This window comes from Falco rusticolus, chromosome 2 (assembly GCF_015220075.1).
Source record: "Falco rusticolus isolate bFalRus1 chromosome 2, bFalRus1.pri, whole genome shotgun sequence".
NCBI classification, from domain to species: domain Eukaryota; kingdom Metazoa; phylum Chordata; class Aves; order Falconiformes; family Falconidae; genus Falco; species Falco rusticolus.
In genome coordinates, this window is record NC_051188.1 from 19404117 (window position 1) to 19422811 (window position 18695).

Sequence of the window (18695 nt, forward strand, 5' to 3'; positions counted from 1 at the left end):
TCCCGTGTAACATTTATTTATAATGGAGAGCACAAGAACAGTTTAGAACAAAATGAAGAAATGTTTGTGAAAGAAAATTGTAGTTTTAGAGTAAGAAGGGAAGGTATCTTAAGAGACACTAGAAAGTTAAAAGGGAATAATGGATCTTTGGAGGATGACAGAAGTAAATAGAAGACCACAACAGATTCAGAATTGGGGGTGGGGGGTGCACAATAAGGAGACTGAACTTGAGGATCAAGCACTGGTTAATGAAATGAAGAAGGAAGAAAAATTTGGGGTATGTGGAAAATAAGCTGCAATATGATGACAGATGTTTAAAGAACAGGAGTTATAGTTTTCTGGACACAAATGAAAGTCTAATTTTGTATGCATTCAAAAGGAAGAAATGGTAAGGTCAGTAAGGAGTCTCATGACAGTCTCATCACACAGTCTTGTCTCTGTGGAAAGTAGGGCTGGATCCTTCCCATTTGCAAGGCTCTGTACGGCACATATTTTGAGTCTCATACCAAGGGAGGGACTGTGCTGTTTAGCATACTCTCCCATCCACCTTACAGTTCAATGAAGTCCTGGCAGAAATATCCTGCAGTAAATTTCCTGACTGTGTCCTGCCCTAACTCATTTTTCCAAATGGCCTTTTAGCATACAAAACAGCAATGCATTAATCCAGTCTGAAGGTACTGATGACCATGGAACAGTCCTCATCCAACAGGAAAGGACAAGTTGCCTAAAAAAGCAACTTGGTTCATTGCTAGAACAGGCTCAGACACTGAATGAAACCAAAGAAAAATGGCTTTGCTTTGAAAATGAGAAGTTTTGGAAAAAAATTACCATTTTCCCAGTTTTTGGCCATGACGTATGTGTCAAAATATTGTTCAAAACTATCATCACAGTGACTTGCAGTAAGAGAATCTTATTACGATTTTTAATAATTTTAAAAATTAGACTTCCTAGAAGAAAGTTCTTAAAGAATGTTTTAAAAACTGACCAATTTTAAGCTTTATGAAACAGAATTAACTTCACAATTTCATAGTTTGCAGGTTTTTTCTTTCAGTCAGGTCTAAGCAATGCTAACAATCAATGAAAAACAACATTGTGGATCTTACTGAGATAAAGCAGCAGCCAGATCACCAGTCAAAAAATACTCATTCCTTTTCATATATGTAGCATCACTTCAATGCAGGCTGGCATTAGAGTTTCACAAATGGAATAGACATTGTTCCCCTGTGCTTCCCACTGCAGCCCCTTACCTGGCACTCTCACTCATCTGATTGCCCATGCAGCAAGATCAACGTGTTGGTCCAACTGAAAATTGGCCAATTTTCAGCCACATGAATGCTCATGTCAGCATAGAAAGGTGACAGAAATTTATATCCAGTCATTGAGGACAGGACAGCGCTGCTACTTTTGGCAGCAGCTTTATCATGCAGCAACTTGACCGTGGTGAAACCACACACTAAAACCTTGTGGAGCCTGATTTTATTCAAGGTCCTCAGTATCAGAAATACCAGGAAAATAAAGGAATACCATGTGCCAGATTTAATGGAAAGAAACAGAGTTGAAGGTTCCTGCATACTGAAGCTCGCTCTTTCAATGCTATTCTTACAGACCCCACAGGAGGAGATCCTCAACCTGTAAGTAGAAAGATCTTATGTTTAGGAGGAGACTAGAAAAGGTTTGATTTACCAAATCCAGCACTTGATTAATAGTTGTGATCAAATAGTTTTTGAGATCCACTAATGAACACCTAGAAAGAAATTGGACTTAGAAAGAATAAGCAAATTTTTTTATGTATACAGAGATGCCATTCCAAGACAGGTTATGGTAAGATGAGAAGCTGGGTTCATGCAACAGCTCCCTCCTGCTGAAATGGAGTCGTAATGCCCTCCTTCAGGCTGTACGCTTTTCTGTGCTGTCTTTGTGGGGGCTTCAGTACCTCTTTGACAGGTAAGTCATTTCAACTCACTAAGGTGGCAAAAAGCCTTTTGCGTGGTTTTTTTTTCCTTTATTGGTTTAGTAAGTTGGAGAACAAATGCTATTAGTGGTGGCAGGGCCCCAAATATAGCTGAATGTCATAGCTGACAGTTTTTCACAGCAAAATGTCACTAAACCAAGAAGAAATGATGCTATTTTAGACATGGACTTACAGTTGGAGGACAGTATAGAAAAGTTAGTTGTAGAAAATTATCCCCAAATTGATTTGGTGTAAATAGCATGGAAAGAAAACAAAAGCAAGTCTGTATCTAAGCCTCTTGATTTCACAAAGCAAATTTTGGTAAACTGCAGGACTTAGTTAATCAAGCCAACTGAACTGAGGAAGTCAAGAGTTTGAAATGGAAATGACTTACTGTCTCTTCAAGGGGCAGGTGCTAACACAGTGCATAAAAAGGATAACTGAGATAAAGCAGAGAGCTTTCAGGTAAAGAGGGACTGACTAGCAAAAAAGCTTTGCTACATACTGAGAAGCACAGAGATAAGATGATATTTTCCAGAGCAGAATGAGGGAAAATGGCAGTCAGTAGGACTGAACGGGACAGTGTCAAATTGAAGAGTGTCTGCTAGAAGATGTCTCCGGGAGTTATTCTTGGGACTGATCTTACTCTTCAGCGAAGAAGGGAAAATAAGCTTATTGAGCTGGCTGGTTTCACCAAATTAGGCACCATCATCAACACAGCTGCAATGGGATATCATATGGAAAAACAATGAATGACCTTGATGATTGAACTAATGGAACCAAAACAAACTGCTATAATGCAAAATGCAAGGTCACGTACTTGGAGGCTAATAAAAATATTGCTGTTAACAGAGTACTTTCCCAGTAAATTAGTGGTGTAGAAAAGAACACAGGTACTAGTAGAATAGATGGTGATTATCTAATGGAGTTGTGCAAAAAGGCAACTGCACACCCAAGACTGTGATATTTCATCAAGATATGGGGATATTAATGTATTGTACCAATGTAGTAATTCAATTTAAAAAGAAATTTTGTGGGAATTTGAACTCACATTCAAGACAGATCAGTCCAGACTGGGACAGGTGGCAATAAAGGCTAGTAGAATGACCAGTGGAATGAAGATCTGTTGAGCGAGAAGAGACTAAAAGATCTTTGTTTAGTCTAGCAAAAGGAAGGCTGAGAGGAAATATGATTACTGCCTATAAATATATCAGGGGTAAACACCAGGGAGGGAGAAGAACTATTTAAACCAAAGGACAAACACTGGCAAAAAGCAAAAGGATTCTTGAATAAATTTACTCTGGAAATTAGAAGAAGGTTTCTAACCACCAAAACAATGAAGTTGTGGAATAGATTTGCAACAGGAGTAGGGGGTAAACATATCAAACTACCATTAAGATGGAGCTTGAAAAGTTTCTGGAAGGGATTAAATGACAGTTTCCTGTAATAGCAAGAAACTGGACTGAGTGACCTAGGGAGTCAGTCTCCAGTCTTAAGGTACTATATTCTGTTTTGCACTGTCATTTCTTCTCTATAAAGACAAGAGATTTATCCAACTAAACCCCCCAAATGTTTAAAAACTAATAAAAAATATTTGGCAAGTAAAAATTGTCAATTATTGTTAAACTCACTTTTCAGAGTAACACTTTATTGGGTGTTACATTTTTAGTATTTACTGTATTGGAATGTCTTTTGTGGGGAGGTTGCCCAGTTTAGAACAGAAGTTGTTCTTTACTTTTTCAAAACTGAAATATGGGATGTGGCATAAAGGTCATTTGAAGACATATCATATCATGCAATGATAGTAATCTTATAGGATAGTGTATATTGTCTCATTATTTGACCCTTTGAAAGATCAATTCTGTTTAAATAAGCTGAAAATTAAACAGCTGAATGCAATTTAGAGATACATATTGATTTGTTTATAAATATTATGAAAAGTATATTTAGTTCAACAACCATAATGAAAGCCACAGGTAATGTTTTTTAGAAAGCATTTTTTCCCCAGTTTTTTTATTGTATGGGTTCTGTTATGTACAGTACAAACATATACACACATATGGTAACTTTTCATTAAGAGCTTTAGGCTATAAAGAATAGCTGCAATGCCTAATGAAACTCAAAAATTGGGGCACCGATAGAGGGAATATTATATAATAAAACCAAAATTATCAAGGTGTTACTGATCATAGGTGTTTTAAGAGTCTACTTCTTTTGTTTGGTTTTGGTTTTTTAATCTTTTTCCTTCCACTACTATTTCTTGAAGTTGTGTTGGGCAACCAGCTAGTAGACCAGAATTCCATTATGCCATGACCATGAAAACACAACATGTTCCTTCAACCAATACACTTTGCCCACATCTTTCCTTTTTGTGATGGCCAAGGGGAATGGAGGATAAAATAGGCAAAGATGAGAGATTAAGGACAGAAAAGAAAGAGAAATATTGGTAGAAATGGTAGGGCAAGAAAGTAGAGAAAAGAATAAGATAAATAGAACTGTGTAAGGCAGAGATTACAAGGTATTTGGGGTGGGTCAGTATAGAAGCGAACAATGACAGGAAAGAAATTTTGGGGTCACACGCTTTACAAAGGATTACTCTTCACTTCCACAGGTTGTGGAAACACACAGACATTTCTATAAACATAAGTCTTAGCTGCATTCCAAAACCATTTTTTTTTCCCAAGCCCATCTTCAAATCAGTTGTAAAAAACCCTGTGTCCTAAAGGGTTTCATGAACCTCTACTTTCCAAGTGTTACATATACGAAGCAGGGAAAGACACCTTGTTCAAGCATGTCCTCTTCATTCCTCAGAAGTCTGTTATAGACACCTGGACAAATAGATAGATATAAACCTAAACAGTGTTCAGGCTGAAGAAGTCCTTCAGCCAATGGAAAGTGTTTCCTAAATCTTGAACAAATGCCACTATTCTTTATCATAGATAAATATTACTAATAGGAGGTAGGTTTAAACTATGTTAATTCTGTTCCTACAATAGACCATGCATCATTTGAAGGTTGGCTTGGTAGTGTTTTTAAGATTCTTGTTCAAACACAAACTTTAAAATACATCGGATTACTGCTTCTCAGTTCAAATACAGTTGACTGCTTTTTGAGATAATTTTATTTCATGACAGATAGAAAGATGTCACTCTTCTTGTGAGTCATTGAGCATACTCTTGGTTCAGCTTTGTTGAATTTATCTACTGCCAGTCAATACGTTTGACATTTTTTAGTGAAGTTGCTGACATCAGGCCTGTCCATGAAAGCAGTGGTATGGAGCCTATAAATACATCCATTTCAGATCTCTTGTGTTCATGAAGAGATTTTACTGCTTAGTGTTTAAGCTAATGCTAACTCTTTCAAACCTTAAAAAAATAATTACTTGATCTGGATTATTCTTAAAAATAATCTGAATTATACATGGCTTTACAGATGAAGAGGAATTTACATAGGTGTCTGAACACTTTCTCCTTTCTCCTGATGTCAGTTGAAAAAAATATTTGAAAATTCACTGTTTACAATTTAACATACAAATTAAAAAAAATAGGGTTATCTACCTATATATAGATATAGATATTAACATATCTATAGGGGAACAAGGGTTCTCTGGAGTTAGAGACTTCTATGTTTAAATACAATTCGGTACAGTTCCATAAATGCAAGCAAAACCCTTAAAATTTGTTTGAACTGTATAACTGAAAACATTTATGAAAATGGTCTATTGCTACATAGAAGTTCTAGATAGCACTCTTAGGTAATATCTATTGCTAGGGATCTGTGGTAAGAGGAAAGCGTTCTTTGGTTACTTTTTTAATAAGACTGATAGGTTTCACTTAACGTGTTCTAGATTAGAAAAGCACTCATTTTCTACCATTCATCTCTGGATGCATCAAAGCTCTCAAATACATGTGCTTAAGTCGTCTTGAATTTCTTTCTGAACTTCATGAGAACTTAATTTGTTCATGGATAAGCACTGTTGTAGAACAAAAGACGTCTTCCTGAGACGTGCAACTAGAAGGGTTGGAAAATATGTAATGTGGAGGATGACTTCACTTGACTTTTAGCAGCCTAGAAGATACTTAAGGCTAGTAATGGAAATGGTCAGGAGCCAGCTGACCTGACGGAGTGTATGGGATTCAATACTGAAATTTCAACAGCTTTCTGGTTACTAGGATCATAATGAGTTGGATGGTGTGATGCTGTAGGACAAAGTTTATGAATTTACAGGGCAACTTTGAGAAGACCTTCCAGACAGGTGATGCTGATTCATCTCCACGGCACTTCCTTCCTTGGCAGTGGTCCTACCAGAACTGTTCCACCACCAGTTCACCTCTTGCTTTCAGGAACGAGCAACGGCATTGCAAGCTGCCACCAGCCCTGAAGTAACTCTCTGCCCCCACACCAAGTAGCCCTTCCAAGCTTCATCTGATGGCTAGGATGGCATGGGAAAAAACCCCACTCATTAATTCTCATCAACGTCGTACAACATTGGAAAAGCTTTTGGCTTGAGTTGCTGTCTGAAGCCTGTGTCTCAGGGTGGGAGTATTAGGAAGACATTAGATGTACTGTTGTGACAATAGACGATAGAAAATATCTGGTCTCTCCCACACGTGAAAATTATTAACCAGACACGTCAAGGGTGACGGAGGAAGGAGCCAGCCCTTGGGCGACTTGCGTGCCGCCGGACAAGGCAGGCTGCCCGGCGGGCTGGCCAGGCTGGCCCCGCGGGAGGCTCCCGGCTCGGGGCTGCAAATGGCGCCGGCCGCTTGGACCCGGCTCCTTGCGCAGGCAAGAGGCGCTCCCCAGGGGCACTGCTCCGCGTGGTTGACACGGAGCGGTACCGGGCAGAGGAGGCAAGCGCGGGTATTTGCTCTCTCTCTCTCCCTCTTCTGGGCAGAGGAGAATGAGTAAGTGGGGCACGGCGGGACCAGCGCGTAAGACGGGCGGCTGAGCTCGCCGGGTCCTCGAAGGAGCGGGCGTGAGTGCCATGGCCAGCGCGGCGGTGAGGAGCCGCGCAAGGGAAGTGCGCATCCTCCATTTTGGCGGAGGGCGGGCGGAGAGCTTGGCTCCCGGCACCCGGCCGCCGGCCGCAGCGCTCCTCCCCACCCCGCGGCACCGCCGGGGGCAGCCGGCTCCTCTTCCCGCGGGAAGCCGGGCACAGGCGCTTCAAATGGACGCCCCGCTGCGCCTCACGTTGGTTCGAATTGGGCCCAAGCTCCCCGCAGCGGCTTCCGACAAAATGGAGGACGCCACCACTGCTACCACCACCACCAGCTCCTCCAGGAGCCATGTCGGCGGCTGACATGGCGCCCTCCCCCGCAGCGGGTGGGGGCAGGAGGGCGTCCTAGGGCGAGGGCGGCGAGGAGGCGCTGCGCGGCGGGGCAGGCTGCGGGGGCGCGGCCGAGGCGCCCTCCCTGGCATACGTGCGCTCTCCCTCTTCCCTGTGGGAGCGCTTCCATTATCCACGCTTCGTCCCTAATGTAAATGGCCCCAGGCTCGAAGCCCCGCTGAGGGATGGAGCGGGGTGGGACCTCCCGGCAGGCCACGGAGGAGCGCTGTCAGCCCCGTCGCCCCGCGGCGGGGGGCGGCGGGGGAGAGGTGAGCCCTCGCCCCGCGGCCGGGACCGTGGCGCCCACAGGGACCGAGCGCAAGGCTGGGATGGCAGCGCGAGCTCCCCGCCGGCAGCGCGAGGCCGGCCCGGCGGCGGCGCAAACTTCTGCAAGTTGCTGCTGTCAAAAAAAAAAAAAAAAAAAAAAAAAAAAAAAGGCAGCACGGGGAGCGCGAGCGCAGCCCTCGGAGGCGGGTAATGAGCCGGTGGGCAACGATCCGGGTTTCTCAAACCTGATGGATCAAAGTGGGAAGAACCCCAGGCATGGCCAGGAGGAAGATTGGCAGTTTATAGGGTCAACCGGCTGCGGGCGGCTCTGACGGACTGGCGGCCCACCCACTCCGGTAGCCCAGCGCCAGAGCCCGCCCTCTGGGGGAGCCAATGGCGGGGCGGGGAGGCGGATCTCCCCCGAGCTCCCTTGGCCCGGTTCCTCCTCCCCTTCGCTAGCAGCTGCGCTTCGCCCGGGACTGGACCGAGTTAGAGTTGAGACGCCAGAGGAGTAGCGCAGAGTGCGTGCGCTCCCCGCGGGGGGGTCCGTGCCTGCGAGCGGTTGAGAGCCGGGTAAGGTGGGGGTGCGGGGTGCAGCGCCTCAGGGGCGGGCTGGCGGGCGGCTGGCGGCGCGGAACTGCCCCCAGGGCGGGGATGGGAGAGCAGCCGCCGTACCTCCGAGCTACCCGGGTGAAGTACCCCACGGTGTTGTCGCCGCCGCGCCGCCACCGCTCGCGGCGACGGGGACGCGGGCGGCAGCGGCGGCAGTCCCGCGGGTAACCATCGTGGCCCGGAGGTGGGCGATGGGGGTAAATGGGGGGCGCCCGGGGGCGGCCCTGGGGGGGGACGGGGGCATTTGGGGGAAGGGCCGGGTCTGTTTTAGCGCCTCCTATTTTAACTCCCTCCCTCCCTTCCCCGCCGGGCCCTCGGCTGTTGTTCTGCCCCGGTGTCTCCCCCACCCACCGCCCTCGCCCCCCCTTCCCGCCCCCCCCCCGCGGGTGCCTCCCTCCCCTGCGCGGCGCTCCGCGGATCCTGCCGCCGTCGCTGCTCCCCTCCCGTATTGTTTGGCTGGGTCTCTCTAATGGCGGACAGGAGGCGGCAGTGCTGCTGGCCGACTGCAGGGGGGCAAACCCGAGACCGGGGGCAACTGCCGCGGGAGCGTGTGGGGGGCCGAGGCGCTCGCAGGGCGCAGAGGCGCCGGTGCTGAGGGCCCCGCGACCCCCCGGGGCGCCGGTTCAGGGCCCCTTAGGCAAGTTAGCAGGTAATATTCGCTCCCGCTGTGGGTGCACTCGCGCGGAGAAGCCCCCGGTGCAGCTGCGCCCGGGGCCGCTCCTTGTCGTCGTCGTGTCCCCCCCACCCCCCGCCTCCTTCAGCGGGGACAGACGGCGGTGGGAGTGCTCGAGGGGTACCCCGCCGCCCCCGGGAGGGCAGTATGTATTTATTTATTTATTGAAGGGTTGGGATTAGAGGGAAGTGGTGGGTGATGCAGACGGTACCTGCCCTGGCGAGGCGAAGGACACGCTGCTCGGGGGCGCTGCCTGATCCTCGCTGCCCCTTGTTAACCCCATGTCTTTCCCTTAGGCTCCAGCCCAGTTTGGTGCAGCCTTGGCAGAGACCAACAAGGAGAGGGAGCTCCATTGTGAGTGCTATTTATGTATCCATTTCTGCCTCTGCTAGACCTGCTTCGAGAGGGCTTGACCCACCCCCCCATATTCTTCGGGGGCAGGGGTAGAAGGAGGGGCTTCCAGGCTTGGGTGGGGAAATTCCTGGGTCCAGCAGCTGCTGCCCTGGGGCGAAGCCCCAGTAATGGCTGTGAGGCGGCTCCTCCTCGGGGTGGGCGCTGCTGCTGCAGACATCGCTCCTGCAATACCAACTCCGGCAAGCAGGCAAGCAGACGACGGGTTGCTGCCGCTGCTCACGTTACCCGGCTCGGGAGGGAGGGGGAGGGCATATTTCGGGTGCCCTCTAGAGTTTTAGAGCGTGTATTAAAATCCGTGACGAGACACCTTTAGCCATCTTTTAATTTTTTTCCCCTCCTCTTTCTCCGATCCTGTGCCCTGCATATCTTGAAGCTAAGAAGAAGAATGAGAGGTTTAAAATAACACAGCAGTTTGTGGAGCGTACGCCTGTGTCCTCTCTTTGTGAGTTGAGATTGGTTCTTTACACCCGCAGATTAGCTTGGGTGATTTTGTTGGTCGCCATTGGCAGTTTATGTGCCTTGGTGGGGTTTCTGAGCCATCTGTTTTGCCCCTTCCCCAAAAAGGTTACTGGGGAAACCCATAGCTTCTTAAAGTGGGCGTTTTTGGTGTTTCACCTGTGTGGGGTTTTCAGAGCAGGTTGTGATCTCTGTTGGGTGTTGATCTCGGCTAAAGAGGCAGATTACCGGTCCCATGCCGTAGGATTGGGGTGTAATTTGACTCTCGCTTGTGCCCCTTTTAACGACAGGGGTTTTCTTTTCCTGCACGGGGGATTCTGAAATCGCGGAGTAGTGCATCGAAGGAGAAAGTAAGGCGGTGTGCGCATGGGGAGAGGTTTAGGGGCTCTTGAGTTCGGATGCGGCCGCCGTCCGCGGGCTGTCGCCGCTAGAGGCCGCCGCGGAAAGCGCAGCCGGCCCCGGCAGGTCGGGTGGGTAACGTGCAGCCGGAGAACAAAACAAAAAGGCAGTGCCTGTCTTGCGCTTTGGGTTCTTCACTTGGCTACAGGGTTCGGGTATTGTAGTCTTCCCCACCACTTATATCTTGAAACATTTTTTCCCCCTCCCTTACCATATTTCATAGTAGATTTCCCAGATTTGCATAGCTTGCAACTTTCTTTGTCACTTTTTGGTGGCTTACATATACAAAGAAGAAGTGGTTCTCTGCAAAACCTTGGGAGGAAGGCGTCAAATTTGGATTTATTCTGAGCTGCTAAAATTACTGACCTCGTTAAAGACACTAAGAGTTTCAATGGCCTGTTATCATTATTAAAGTGGTCTGTCCTAAACCTTGACTTACTACTGTAATTTTTAAATTTTAATTGTAATTTTTTGACTTGTGCCATGTCTTGAATGTAAGGCAACCATCTGATTTTACTTCCGATTCATTATTCATTCCCGTCTAATGGCTATTCTGCTTTTTCTGATGCTTCTTCATGTTAAAAAAGTTACTCCTGAGAGCGATCAAGGCAAATAATGCTTTGGAAGGGGGAAAGCTGTTGTGCTGGAAGGGAGTGAAAAAGGATGTTGTGTACTGGAGCTGGTTTGAAAAAAAATATTGCAGCTTTGTGTGACTGCCTATGAAAAGATGAGAATACTGCCAAGAACAGCTGTATAGCTAAGATTCAGTAAACCTCAATAAGCAGTTGCCAGCTGGTTTGTGAATTACACTAACATCTTGCACAAAAGCATCCTGGTAGATGGCACATTGTCCTCCTCCAATTATAGTGGTGGTGGTACAGTCTTTTCTTTAGCACAGGGCTGGAGGTAAAAAGTGTATCTATGGCACGTGATAGGCCATGCTGTTGTGTGAGGGAGTGTATTTAGTGCTCACTGCTGCAAAGTCGGCTCCAGGAACCAAACTCCTCTGCCACGGTTTGTGAAAAGAAGACGATGATGGGATGTTATTAGGTAGTTAACTAAATAACATGTTTTAAGAAAAGACTCTTAATTGGAGTATCTAATAAATTTGCTTTGTATTTATGTTATTAATCCTCTTTGACCCCAAATATATGATCACATTCTACTGTTGCTTACCCTGGGATAATATACTAAGAGGGATTTGCATTAGCAAGTATGTACAAATGCCAGTGAAAAAGTGAAAGCAAATTTCTTTGTCTTCTACAGAGCTTGTTCAAGTATACAGAGGGATGTGGAACCAAAATCAGTACAACTTCTCAGATTTTTTCTGGCTTTTTTTTGTTGTTGTTGTTGTTTGTTCGTGTGTTTTCATCCAGCAGCATTATGAACAGTCTTGCATTGTTACAGTAGCTTTCATTTTGGTTTCAAGGACTAAATACAGAATTACTGAAGTTCTATCATTTTGTGTCAGAGTTTGCAACCAATTTATATACCCTGCAACAAAAGCAGAATAAGGAGTTCTGTGAGGAATTGATATCAAGTATAGTTGCCAGTGGAAAATCCATGGTTCATGGATAACTGTTTCTTTTTTCCAGGAGACCGGTACATCACAAATAACAATGAACTCAGCCTAGCTGTGGAAAGGGATTGAGATTTGAAGTTCAGAAGAGTTCGAAAGACTAGTAAGCTGTTCTTCCTGAGAAGTCTGAGGTAGTGCTTGCCTTATGAGGCTCCTAAGGCCCTGTATGTTACAGGAGTTTTGTTGTCTGCTGGAATTCTTGAGTTTAACTCAACAGCTGAAAGTGCCTTTTTCGCAACTTCTTTTTACCTTTGTTTTAGTGATTTAATTCTGCTAGGTGAATGCTCCAGGAGGATAACTGGGTTTCTGAGACATTAGAGTTTGGAGGAAACTTAGCTTTTCTTCCATACTTGTAGCCTGCCCCACATGCTGCTGCCAAATATGGCTGGCAGTAGATGCTGACTTGGTATATGAATGATCTGCTTGATTTAGTTGTTAGTATTAAAATTCTTCATTTGGAGAAAGATTTATAAGTTTATCAGGTAGTGTTTTGTACTTATAAGAGAAATTTTAGGTAGTTGGGAGCAGTGTGAGACTTCTGGAATGCACTTGCGTGCTATGTCCTCTTCAGTTAACGCTTTGACTATATTGATTTTATATCATAGTTTTTCAGCTGCATGATGGCTTCCAACTCCTCCTCTTCGTTGCCCATGCTGTGTGCACTGGTATAGATGCACTTCACTTGGGCTGTTGAGCCTGCCGCCTCTTTTTGGGGAAAAGCCCTAATTCCTATGTGACTGTTACCAGGTGCTTCTGTGGTTTCTAATGCATCAGCAAGCCTTGTGTCTGTGCTGTAGTGTGGATCTCCATCTGTTAATCCCACTGAGATGGCTAAGGAACGTTCATTGCTGCTCTGGTTGGCTTGGTTGAATATGAGGTGGCAGTGTTCCCAGGTGGCCAAGAAGGCCAGTAGTGTCCTGGTTTGTATCAGAAATTGTGTGGCCAGCAGCACTAGGGAAGCGATACTCGGAACTGGTATCGCTGCAAGAAAGACATAAAGGTGCTGGAGCATGTCCTAAGAAGAGCAGTGAAGCTGGTGAAGGGTTTAGAGAGCAAGTCCTATGAGGAGCGGCTGAGGGAACCGGGGTTGCTTGGTCTGTAGAAAAGGAGGCTTAGGGGAGACCTTATCGCTGTCTACAGCTGCCTGAAAGGAGGTTGTGGCAAGGTGGATGTTGATGTCTTCTCCCATGTGATAAGTGATAAGATGAGAGGAAATGACCACCAACTGTGTCAGGAGAGCTTTCTGTTGGATGTTAGGAAAACATTCTTCACTGAAAGGGTGGTCAGGGATTACAACAGGCTGCCCAGGGAAGTGCTTGAGTCACCATCCCTCAAGGTATTTAAAAGATGTCTAGATGTGGTGCTTAGGGATGTGGTTTAGTGGTGGATTTACTTGGTAGCGTTAGGTTAATGGTTGAACTCGATGATCATAAGGATATTTTCCAACCCAAATGATTCTGTGATTTCAATGCCACTTATTTATACTTCAGTTGTTTCGGCAGTTTAAGGCTTTTGTCTTCTGTGAGCTTCCAGAAATTATAAATTTTAAGACAAAAACTGTATTTAAACACTGTGTCACTAGACTTTAATAGGATTCACGCACACATACAAAAAGTTTGATTGTATTGATTGTATGTCTGTAAGGATGAGAACATCAGTGGTTGCAATAATGAGATCAACGACTGTCCTTTATAGACAGATTAGATCGTAACTGTCCACTGAGGGATTCTCATGCTTTCATCTGAGGTAGCTCATGGATTGGACATGTCAATGATGAAAGTTGTTTTCTTAATCCAGTTTGCTATTGAAACAAATTATTTCAATCAGTGATTATAATTCATAGGACAAATTCTGGTTTTAGTAGTGCAACATAAATAAAATTAACAGAGATTATTAATTCTTGTGAGGTTAACTTAGAGTCTCCAGTGATGTGATTGCCACCAATGTGTTTTTCAAACTGCTCTGTGTTTGGAGGGTATTTACGCTTTTAAAGTTTGTCCTAATGCTTAAGCACTCAATCTTTGTATGTGGTTCCCAAGTTTTTTGGAGCTGCCTTCACCATAGCTTCCTTCTCTGCCCCCTCATCACTGAGACAAGGGTGCAGAAGCAAGTGTTTAGTGTTCCGAGCAGAGTAGCTGCAGTAATGGTTTGAAATGTACTTGGTATTACCAGTGCTTTCACTAACCACACTGTCAGTAGCACAAGGGGATTGTGGTGTGTTTTTCGTTGGCTTTGTTTGTCTGAGATGAGACTACTCAATCATGCGTTGCTGTTGCGCAGAAGGAATAGTTTTAGGTGTCTAAAATACTTAACACTTAGTATATTACTGCTTCACTTTACCTAAAATAAATGAATTAACACTCTGTACTTAACTGTATGTGAAGGTTCATAAACTTTTTCCTTAACTCTTACAAGACTGTAGGAATCATTCAGTTTGTATCTCTCTAACTTCTAAAAGCCATAATACCTAAATTTGTGCACCTAGTGCTGTACAAAAGTCTATCAAGGCATAGTCCCTACTCATCAGTTTTAATACTTTCTGACACATGCTAAGGAGGATGTCATCTTAATTCCGCCTTTCCCCCTGTTTAATAGATTGTGCAAAGTAACGATGTACACTTGGTTGCACAGTCTGTTAACTGATAGGACAACAACTGCTTAGACACTTGATCCATAGCTTGCCAATCTAACTCTTGGGCGGCCAGCAAAGTAAGTGGATAATTAGGAGGTGACAGTGGCATTATGGAAGTGTTGGTATTGGTTTCTGCGTGCAGTTTCCTCAGTTCTTTTGTGAAAGATGGCATTGGAAGAAGATGGTTGAATTGGGCATAACCCATAGAATAACTGTGCACGGTTTCCTAATTTAGGACTGTTATGGCTTGTGGTCACTCTTAACCTGTTTGTTTTCCTCCTGCAGACATTTGTTGGAAGCATATTGGCATCTTGTGTTCCTTTAGGCTCTTTCGTGCAATATAACCATACTGAACTTTAAACAAAAGCCCACTCATGAATGCAGCCATCTCTCTTTCTTTTTTTTTTTTTTTTTTTTAATTTCTTATTGGTCCTCTTGGAAATTTAACCTTGGTGAAAACCTTACTTTGTTCTGGAATTCCTTTTCGTCAGATCCCTGTAAGACCTCTCCAGTTCGGCATTTACCCCTAGTACTACATCAAATTTCTCTAAAAGTTACTTTGTTAATCTCATTCATAAACTCGGCTATCATCTCAGTGTGAGTGACCTTCAAATCTCTCTCTTCTAGACTTGCTGCCTTCTATACCAGTTAAATCTCTGTGTGCTTATGACTTCTCTTTGTGGATGCCTGGCCTTGAGCTCAGACTACTATGGCAAAGGCAATCCTTCCTCCCCAAAAGGAAACCTCTCAGTGCTGTCTGCCACTTGTGGACAGCATTGTCATGACATCTTTCGTTTGAGCCTGTAATCTAGCCTTGTTTTGAACACAGCACATGCTACTCTTCTACAGACTGCAGATTCCTTCCACATATTAAGCTGTCTTTTAGTTGTTATTAAATTGTTCGTTACTTAGTTATGTTAGTAAATCACATGACTAAATCTCATACCTTGCCTTTGATCTCTGTATTTCGTGGTAAAGTTTTCCTTATGGTTGCGGTAAAAATGATCCTGCTCTGTTTATAATGGATTCAGAATCCTGAACAAGGGTGCTTTCCTTGCCTTCTGCTTTGGCTGTCTGTTTTTTTTGCATCTTACATTTTATGGTTGTAAAAGTAACGGGTTACTTGCCTTTAATTTAAAATTGGGGTTTAGCTGTGAAGGATTTGACCTACATTTTTTTGCATTGTTGATGAGATTTTAAGTGCTGTTTATAAAGTGAGATCATGGGCAGTTAAACAGTTGTTCATTCTCCTGTGATGCTCCTCATGCTTGGAGAAGTTCCCTGTGTGCACCCTTTAAAGCAGTTGCAAGCTAGGTAATGCAGAAGAAGCTAACTTTAGGAAACAAAGCCTACCAAAACCAAGACCAAACCACCACATTTCCTGTCACTCTGGGACTCGGAACACACCATCCTTCGAAAAAGAACTAAATCTTAACTGTTGTTTATGGTAGTGCTTTTTCCTTGCATTATCCTTTTTGGCTCTCTCCCATCTGTTGTCCCTTATGTTTAGGTTGTTTGCTCTGAACAGTCTTACTCTGTGTTTGTACAGTGGCTAGCATAATGTGGTCTGCAACTTTGGCTCCTAGGAGCCTGTGATAAGAGTTGTGATATATCTGGGTGTGGTATTAGTGTTTTTTTAAATTTTTATTTTTTAACATATGTGTGTGTGGAAAGGGGAACAAGATCTAGTATCCTGTTACACCTGAAATAACATTTTGTTTGAGTAAGAATGAATGATTAATATACCAACCTGTATACATTTAAGAATTCTTCCTAAGCTCGAAGAATTTACCAGACAACTTTTGAATTAAAAGCTAGTGTTTCTGTGTGCATGGGTTTGGGTTTTTTTTTCTTTGTTTTGTTTTGCCTTGTGGTGGTTGTGTTATTTTTGGAAAATGGTCATTCAGAAGGTGAAGTTTTGTTCTGGTAGTGAGGATATATCAAGCTGTAGCCCTATATAATGTATAATGAGGCACTATATATAATATAGTGCCTCATTAAAGAAGCCAAGTAGCATGTAGAAAGGCTAGGTAAGAATTTCTCTATCATACATCTAACAAAAAAATACTTGCAATTTAGAAGTGACTGAAAATGGAAAGCGCAACAGGAGTTGGTTGGCTGTTTTTTACCAGGCATCAATGTTGGACGTATCTTGGAATTGTTGCCCTTTTTACTGTGTTTGGCCATCATTATGCATACTTCTAGCCAAAGAATTAACAAATAGAAATACTGAGATGGTCTAATACTGTGTATAGTATAGCAATTATGATCTGAACTAAGGCCAGCATTTTTTAATAATTAAAAAGAATTGGAGAGTTTGGGGAAGACCTACAAGAATGACTTAAGGAGTGGAAAACTTGCTATTAACAGACTTAAGAAATGCAGTTGATTCCTCAGTTAAAAGAGAATAGGTTAGGGTATGACTTAATCCTGGTCTAGGAGACTGTGTGCCCAATAAAGTATTAGATAACAGGGTGCTTTTCCTGCCTCCCCAATGTTAAAGGCTTAATTTCTGAGTGCTGACTATTACTTGAGCAATACAAATTCAGATGGGCAACAGTGTGTAGCCGTTAAGCAGGTAGGATAACTAAGAGTTGGGTTAACTAAAAGTTGAAATACTTTATTGAAGCATTGCTTTCTTCTTTGTAGGCAAAAGTTTAAAGATTATTTGAAAAGCTTCCCACCCACTAGCAAGGTTAAATAGATTTTTTGTTTTGGCTTAGGATTTTTGTTTTAAGGCTTGGAGTACATTTTATGTTCTGCAGGTGTTTATCCCAGTTGCAGATTTGGACCTAAAAGACAATATTGGCTTAGAACAAATGCAATATAGTGTATTTTTCATGGGGTTAAATTTGAATAAGCATATATGCTTGGTTGCATAATGTTTAAACCAGCCTCACTTAGGGTTGTCGTTGTCCTCTATTATTTGTACCAACACTGGCCTTTTCTATTTCTTGTCTTGGGAGTCAGTGTAGCTCCATGAATCATCACAATGACATTTTTATTGGGGGGGAGCTGCGTAGGTGTGGCTGTTTGCTCTGGTCTTTGTATTTTAGCTTTCTACCATGTTAGCCTCTATGATGGACTGACTGGCTGTTAGGACCCACAAACAGATAGGGAGAAAGAGTTGTGCTGGAGGAAGTGGGAGAGAGGAGTGGGAATTCAAAACCACAGTAGTCCTTTCCTAGACTGGGTGTGCTTCATTGTTGTGGAACTGCAGCAAATACAATATGCATCTTACTGTTTAAAAATAAAGCCACCTTTTACTTTTTAACGCTGATTCAATAAGCTGGAGTCTTAACTGCATAATGTAACTTGCAGCCAGCCAGCAGGTGCAGCTGTGAAAACCTATCATACTTGTCTTGCTGGCTGCATCCATTCTTGTCTTGGATCCCATATTCCATCAGCCTTACCTCAGCATATAACTTGAACTATTTTGTGGTTGTTTTTTCTTTCGTTTCACGTCCTTTTTTATTTCATTTTGTTTATGATGATAAGATTTTCTTTCCTTTGTTACACTTTAGCTTCATTGGCTGTTTACTTGGCCATAGTATACGCGAGTTTCCCTTCTATATGTAGCATAGTATTCACGTAGTCTCTTAAATTTGGTGTTCCTTGTTCTGAATTACTAGATGCATTGCACGTTAATCACTGCAGGTAAATTGTGTTGAAGAAGCTTGTGCATACTGGGCCAAAATATTGGGTTGTTAGCTTGGGTATTTTTCAGGGATGAAAAATTTGCTTGAGACTACTAACTGATGTTAGTTACTGTTAAAGGCAAGGAAAATGGTCTGTCTACAAACTTCTTACTCATTTAAAAATGATGGCATGACAGTTTTCCCTCTTTCTAAGCACATGCAAAAGTGAAAATAAAGGATTTTAAAAACAGTAGTAAAAAAGATTTGTGTGATCAGGCACTGGGAATTTGGGTGTGCCATTAGGCATGACTGTTACTGGTTACCCATGCAGTTAATTGTTTCGTGGGCTGTTTGTATACTAATGCAAACTGCATGCTAGTTTGAAATAAAAATTAAAAAAATCCCGATGAACTAAGAGGAAGGACTAATGAAGAATAAGATTAAAAGTCCTTGTTGACAAGTAGTAAAGTGTCTTTGTTTCCAAAATGTATGGGGATAGTACAGGCTGGGCATGGATGGGATGGAAAGCAGCTTTGAGTAGTCCTGGCAAACAGCAAGTTGAAGATGAATAATGCAGCCTTGCAGCAGTGAAAGCAGACAACATACTGGGCTGCATTAAGCAATACTGTAGCCAGCAGTTTGAGGGAAGTGGTTGTTCCCCACTGTTTGATACTTGGGAGACCATTAGTGTTTAGTCCAGTTTTGGGTAGAACCTGTTATAATAAAGATACTGCTACACTGGAGT

The 18695-nt window shown here is 43.7% G+C and overlaps 1 protein-coding gene across 13 annotated transcripts in view; it reads left to right on the forward strand.

Annotated features, from left to right (window-relative positions):
- The first annotated feature begins 7957 nt into the window (after nucleotides 1-7957).
- ZMYM2 (zinc finger MYM-type containing 2) overlaps nucleotides 7958-18695 on the forward strand; it is a 91986-nt gene continuing 81248 nt past the window's right edge. For 5 of the 13 annotated variants that reach the window (XM_037375734.1, XM_037375746.1, XM_037375735.1 and 2 more), the window contains exons 1-2: nucleotides 7959-8120; nucleotides 9129-9186. The gene's annotated coding sequence lies outside the window, so the exon portion shown is untranslated. Of the gene's footprint in view, nucleotides 8121-8215; nucleotides 8344-8684; nucleotides 8809-9128; nucleotides 9187-11696; nucleotides 11812-18695 lie in introns of those variants that run through there. The other 8 variants (XR_005102359.1, XM_037375743.1, XM_037375744.1 and 5 more) reach the window with 6 other exon arrangements.